The sequence below is a fragment of the Eptatretus burgeri genome, chromosome 17, assembly GCF_056783735.1.
Source record: "Eptatretus burgeri isolate ZD-2024b chromosome 17, Ebu_testis_v1, whole genome shotgun sequence".
Taxonomy (NCBI): domain Eukaryota; kingdom Metazoa; phylum Chordata; class Myxini; order Myxiniformes; family Myxinidae; genus Eptatretus; species Eptatretus burgeri.
Window position 1 is genome coordinate 29,787,559 of NC_140977.1, and position 6,366 is coordinate 29,793,924.

The window sequence follows — 6,366 nt, forward strand, 5'->3', positions numbered from 1 at the left end:
GCAGGTGTTGTAGATACGGAAGATACGAGGGAAACGGCCCAGCCCACAAAGAAGAAGAGAAGAGTGAGGCCCAGCCATAATTAGGACAAAGGAGCTTATAGTCCATGGGCCCAGGTCAGAAATTCCACTTGTCGGTACCATCTAAGGAAACCAATCCTAGTTATGATTTTTGAATTGGTGTATATATATATATATATATATATATATATATATATATATATATATATATATATATATATATATATATATATATATATATATATATATATATATATATATCATATTTTGATGTGATACCCATTGCAGACTGGCAGCTTATTGGTAGTTATCATCTCTGGAATGTACCCACCCTCCGCATAATGAAAGCGAAAAGGCAAACTCAGAAACATTCACTGATGATGCAATTGGTGTTTCCACATGGGGCTAGAATGAACTGTAAACTACAAATACATGTCTGAAATGCTTTATTTATACCATCCGAATAATCCTTTCTGTCATTCCTGAAGGCAGAATTTGTTTATGGCAGAAAGGGGCGAACAATAGGGCCGATCAAAATGTTGCTGATTAGTGATTTCAGTACATTTTAATTTATAATATTGTCATACAAGTTCCCTGGGTAGTGCTACTGAACCTCAGTGGCCTACAACATGCCCATGTTGTATGAGGAAAACATTTATGAACATTTTACAAGTTTTTCCCACAGTTAAAGGAATTGCCCTTCCCCTACCCTAGTTCCAACAAGCGTCCAAAATGTGAAATTTACGGATAACCCTAATTTCACCACGCTACTGTGGCATGCTTATGTACTATGTTTTACTCATGCATATTTGTAGCCATGAATGTCCTTGTGATTGTGCCAAAACATTCACACCATGGATCAGTAGTCCAGTCTTCATCACTGTTATCAGCATCAGAGTCCTCGAGGTCTACAACCTCTTCCTCGACATCAGCGGGCTGGTTGCTGCAGGTTCGCAACTTGCACATGTCAGTGCACTTCGGGCTATTGGCAAGGCACGTGCAGTCTGGGAGTTTGCACGACCGTCCACACTTGCAGGAAAGCAGTTGCAACACTGCATCCGGTGCTGGAGAACCCTGCATCCACTCGATGGCCAGCTTCCCGTCATCATCAGTGGTCCATCCACAACCCTTGGGACTTGGAACATAGGGTGGGCATTGCAGACAGCGCCTCCAAATAGCAGCCTGGTAGTTTGCATGGAGGACGTGCATGAAGAGGCAGTCTTCACATGGTGGAAGCTGACTGGACTCTATCTCTCCCCGTCTGGCACAGAAGAGTTGATGTCGGAGTTCATTGACTTTCGTGGTGTTGGTAGACGGCACGTACATGTGGCAGGTGACCTCTTGCAGCTTCTGAAAGAGCTCGGTCGATACTTCCCATGAATGACTGAGCTGACTGAAGGCCTCTTGGTAGGTGTTATCCGACTTCATTTGCTTCAAGGCGCCCATCTTTCCCCGGCCTGCAAAGGCACTGACTGTATCACAATGGGAGAACATGTGCAGTCCAACCAGGGCATCACAGACACTGTCTCCCATCGATCTAGCTAGCTTGTCAATGTCTCGGAACCGTGTGCGGGTTTGCGTACCACACTTCTGATACACGGGGCATGGGATGTCCTTATTGAAAGTGTGGGGGAAAAATTTATATTAATGTATTTTAAATTGTAACAAATGGAGTTTCAGAAATGTAACTTTTATGCTGCAAATTGAATTGGCTGTCATTTCTGGCCAAAAGACTTTTGCCCTAAATGATAAGAAATGTGTTGTTCTGGAGCAGAGTGACCGAGCTGATAAATGAACCTTTGCTTAGAAAATGTACGAAGTGGCTTTTTGTCTAAAGGAGACGTCTACAGTCTGGGTGAATATCCCCCAACCTCTCTCTCATGGAAGTATAAAATGTTTTGAAAGGCACATTGTTCTCAGTACGAGCACGTGAGGAAGTATAGTTTCTCAGTGGCTCGTACTCCTTGGAACTGACCAAGTACCAAGTTAGAATAAAACTCTCTGATGTAATGTAGAAGTGCATTGAATCGGGTTGGTCTAACTGTTAACTAAAGTAAGAATAAATGAAATAGAACCAAATAATATTGCAAACAAATGGGGATTTTTTAAAGTTCATTGTACAAGGGTGAGAAGTGTATGGTGTATAATTAGGAAATAAATTGTTTCACAAGGAAGGACTTGTGTGGACATCAGTTTTATCAGTGTCGATAGGGTTTTTTTGTAGGATTTTATAATCAAATCGGACAAACGTTCAACTCTTTCTGAAGTCAAATAGGATTCCACAATCGGCCAGTTAGAATCCTTCAGGAGGACAACGATCACAACAAGGTGGGTTTAAAAAATCCACATCAAAGGCAAGACACAGCACGAGGACATCTGTATCTTCAGCAGTGATCACCACGGCCTTGTACCCAGCCTCTGCTGCATGCAGAGCATGCAGAAGCATTCGGGTGTCTGCTTCCTCCTGCGTGGACTTCAGCTCTGCCACTTCCTCCCAGTGGTCCTTGGCTTTTTTTTGTTTTTTTTTGATTTTCCCCCAAAACGTCAATATCTCAGAATGGTAAAATGGTAAAAATGCAAAATACATACACTAAGCTGCTCTTCTGGAACGGTTATCACATATTGAAATAATCATATGGTCCCTACCAATAACTTAGTAGCCCTAAAGTTTGGTTTCCTCAGATGGTACCGGTATATGCCTGGGCCCATGGACTACTACTGCCTCGGAGAGGACGAGATTCCTGAAAGTGACAGCGACATTGTTGAAGAGCAGTGTTCTACCTCTTCGGGCAATAGTAGAGAATCTCACTCATCTGATTCACAAACGGACAGTGATTTGGATATTAGTGAATGAACCTTGCTTTTCAGGTCCTCACAGAACGCAGACGAGAGTTTCGGCAGGGGCTGCTTGCAGCCGATGTTGGTCTCTGTAAAGCGTTCGATTCAGTGAATCGGGATGTCCTCTGGAGGATTCTAGGTCTTCATGGGGTGCCACCAAAACTGATCGATCTGATGTTTGAACTATATTCTAGTACTGAGAGTGCTGTGAGATGTGATGATTCCATCTCTGACTTATTTGCATTTGTTACTGGAGTTTGTCAGGGGTGTGTACTGGCCCCCACACTTTTTAGCACTTGTGTGGACTGGATTCTGGGGAGGATGTCGGAGAAATCAAGCTGCGGTGCATCATTTGGGAATGTCAAGATCTCTGACCTTGATTTCACAGAAGATGATGCAGTTATCTTTGTGGAGACTCTGGATATCCTTTTAGGGGTCCTTGAGGTGCTGAATGAGGAGTCGGAGCCGCTGGGATTACGGGTTTCTTGGGTCAAAACTGAGATCCAGGCTTTCAATGACATCTTGGATGCTGCTGTCTTGTCTGTACCTGTTTGTGGCAAGGATGTTGTGGTCAGAGAGAGATTAACTTTCCTTGGCAGTGATATTCATGTCTCTGCTGGCTGTGAGCCAGAGGTCAATAAATGTCTGGGTCAGGCCTGGGGAGTCATGGATTCACTGTATCATGGGGTGTGGCCATGCCGGTACCTGTGCGGGAGGACGAAAGTCCGAGTCTTCAGGTCCTTGATGCTTCCAGTCTTGCTCTATGGATGTTAGACTTGGACTCTGACCAAGGATCTGAGATGGTGACTTATACAAGGAAATCTAACAAGAAAATCTGACAGGTGGACGCCATTTAGCCCATCATCCCTGCGTGAACACCGTACCAATTTATCTACACAAGATCCAAAGAAGAAAATGCAATAAAGGTTGTTAAATAAATAAATAAATAATCTTTTTATTTTTTATTTTCGTTTTTTGCAGTTTTTGTATGTTTTTTTTTTTTCATTTCCCTTCCCCTCAGGGGAGGACTTCATTCCTTTGGTACCAGGTCTCTTCGGAGAATCCTTGGCTGTCACTGGTCGGCCTTTGTTTTCAATGAGCGGTTGCTGAGAGAGACTCAAATGAGATTTGTTACCTGCATGGTCTGTCCGTGATCATCAGCTGTGGCTGTATGGACATGTGGCTCGTTTTCCTGACGCTGATCCTGCTCACCAGATTCTGTCAGTGAGGGAGCTTCACGAGTGGAGGAGGCCAATGGGCCGACCACGTGTCTCGTGGTTGCAGCAGGTTGATCGGCATCTCAAGGAAATGGGGATGGGCCAGGAATATGCCTGGGTGATGGCCAGACGGAGGCCCCTGGAGTACCGGCGGAGAGTTGTCGCAGCGACGCGCTGCTCCGGCGCGTGCTCCCATACCTCACCTGAATGAACATTTTCTCTCCACTTGTACTTGTAACTTGATTCTGTATTACATATTATAGACAGGACCCAGTGAAGGAGAAACTGCTCAGACATTGCGGTAAACTGGAATATCTCATCTGAACATTGACATTTTTTTTTCCTGTTGTGAGCAAAATTGGCATATTTACATAATGATAAATCTCAGATGAGTATTCGAGACCACCATTAAGTCCATTCATCAGGTCTGGGTGCTATGAGACTGTCTTCATCCACCTTTCCTTTCCAATTCCGTCGAAGGCTGATGTTGAGTCGCATCTGCTGAATGTGTGAATGGAAGGAAATTGCAGCGACAGTGTGTATTGGTACAAACCTCTTCTTATGACTGGTGCCAGTCTGCAAGAACAGCTCCTTGACTACAGTTATTGAGCAGTATTGTGGACACGTACATCCGAATCCAAACTCCACAAGATAGCTCTGTCAAACACCCAAAGTTTGCTTTGCATGGCAATGTGGAGAAACGTCTGAGAATCAGCTGCTTCGTGATTAGCTGCCAGTTCAGGAACATCAAGATGATGGCCACTGGTTACTCTGACTGCTCTTTTTATGTCATAAATAGACTCGGCACAAAATTATCGCCTTAGGTGTGACTACTCATGTAGAATGTTTTATTGATAATTTTGACATCATAGGTCATGTGGTGTGGCAGCCATGTTGGAAAAAAATTAAAAGCTTTGGACTTCCGTATCTCCGAAAATGCTTGATGGAAAAAATTGAAACTTGGTACATGTGAAGTACTCCCCATGGGAAACGAGTGTGATTTATTTTTTGATGATGTCAATGGTGGCTTCGTTATGACGTTATCATTGCATACGTCAAATGCTTTATCCAATCAGTAAGATTTTTGAAGGTCATCTCGGGCTAAATTTTATTGGCGGGTAAAAAATTGATGATGTCATGGGTCGCGTGATTCAGCAGCCATATCATTTGTAACGGAAAACCTTCAAAACTCTTCTCCGAAACAGCTGAACAAATTGAGACGAAACTTCACAGATATGATTGTCCATCCATGAGGAACAAAGTGTTCTACAACTATGACGTCATAGGTAACGAGGTTTGGCAGCTCTGATTTTTTTGAAGAATAAACCTTTAAAAATCCTTCTCTCCAGAACTGCTTGACAGATCAAGGGGAAACTTCACCCATATGTTCTCCAAACCTTGGGGATACCAGAATGTTCATGAATAATTAACAGGTTGCATGGTCTAGCAGTCATATTGGATTGAACACAAACCTTAAAAAAAATGATTTCTCTTGAACTGCTTCATCAATTGGTGTGACACATCACAGTTATGATCTCATAGTCATGGGGAATACAGGTTTTAAATTTCTACCTGATCGGATGCATGGTCTGGCATCCAGAATTATTTAAGATTTTGAATCTGGGTTCAGGGATTTAAATCAAACTTGGTACAAGTATGTACAATGATGTAATAATGTGGGCGGAGATATATCTGGCGACGTCACAATGTCAATAAGTGCCCTTCTAGTTTCTAATGGATTTTGAGCTGCTGAATCTGAATTTTCATGTTGGCATGCTCAATTTTGTGCGTTCAGGGCTCAAAAATGAAAATTGAAAATGTCCGCCATAATTCATGGTTATTACATCTGTGGATCTTATAAAGACAACTTTAAAGGCAGCAATGCCACCATTCATAGTAAGACATGTTGAAATGTGGACAGACGCATGTAACTGTCCAATGTTTGAAAATTTAAGAGCATAAATTGGTTTCAAAATGGGTGTCATATCATAGTTATACTTATTGCTCCGGTAAATGTTTACTTTCTAATTGAAAAATTTTCTTTTTCACTAAAGTCGTTTCATATCTTTCATATGTGAATAATGAATCTTTTTGTACACTTGAAATGACATCATGAAGTGGAGTTGGATTGCTATATTTTTTGTCAGGAGGATGGTAAACCAAATGATGGCTGCTCTGCATGGATCCACTCTAAGCCAAGCTTATCCCAAACCAAGAATGCTACTCGTCGACGATCAGTGTTGAATGACTGGAGAAAACGTAATGTCACAGAGATAATAGGTTATGTATTTAT

The 6,366-nt window shown here is 42.4% G+C and overlaps 1 long non-coding RNA gene across 2 annotated transcripts in view; it reads left to right on the forward strand.

Moving 5' to 3' along the window:
- Positions 1 to 3,776, forward strand: part of LOC147009656 (uncharacterized) — a 38,978-nt gene extending 35,202 nt beyond the window's left edge. Inside the window, exons 3-4 of one of the 2 annotated variants that reach the window (XR_015053058.1) lie at positions 5 to 114; positions 909 to 3,776. This is a non-coding gene — a long non-coding RNA (uncharacterized LOC147009656). The remainder of the gene's footprint in view (positions 1 to 4; positions 115 to 908) is intronic. The other variant, XR_015053059.1, reaches the window with a different exon arrangement.
- Positions 3,777 to 6,366: the final 2,590 nt, after the last annotated feature.